This window comes from Fragaria vesca, linkage group LG5 (genome assembly GCF_000184155.1).
Source record: "Fragaria vesca subsp. vesca linkage group LG5, FraVesHawaii_1.0, whole genome shotgun sequence".
Lineage (NCBI taxonomy): Eukaryota > Viridiplantae > Streptophyta > Magnoliopsida > Rosales > Rosaceae > Fragaria > Fragaria vesca.
In genome coordinates, this window is record NC_020495.1 from 4,041,105 (window position 1) to 4,041,595 (window position 491).

The following is a 491-nucleotide window of genomic DNA, read 5'->3' on the forward strand; positions in this document are numbered from 1 at the left end:
GTGGTTAAAGATCAGATCTGACTTGAGTGGCAATTTTATAGTTCTTTTTAAAAAAAATGGTATTTTTGTCACTTCATCTAAAATATTGGGCCATATCCGTTTCATTTTTATGATGGGCCCAAGTTATATGTCCTAATTTGTTTAAATATTCTAACAAGTGGGTTTATTGTTTTTTGAAATTTAGTTTGTTACTTATATGTAATTTACTAAAAAAAGAAGAGGTGGGAGATGAGAGAGGCGCATGCTAGGGTTTTTCCTTACCTTGAGAGAAGGAAGAATATTTTTTTTTACCCCATTTAATGAATGAGTTGTATCGTGTTGGACAAAATGACTCAGTTAAAAAAGAAAATTTATAGTGGTATGGTAACCCTAGCTTAAAATGAGAAAAAAACTTTGTTGAACCTTATATACATGTAACGAAAATTACACAGTAACACATGACCAAATTTAAAAACATAAAAACCCACTTTCATTAATTTTTATACAGTTTA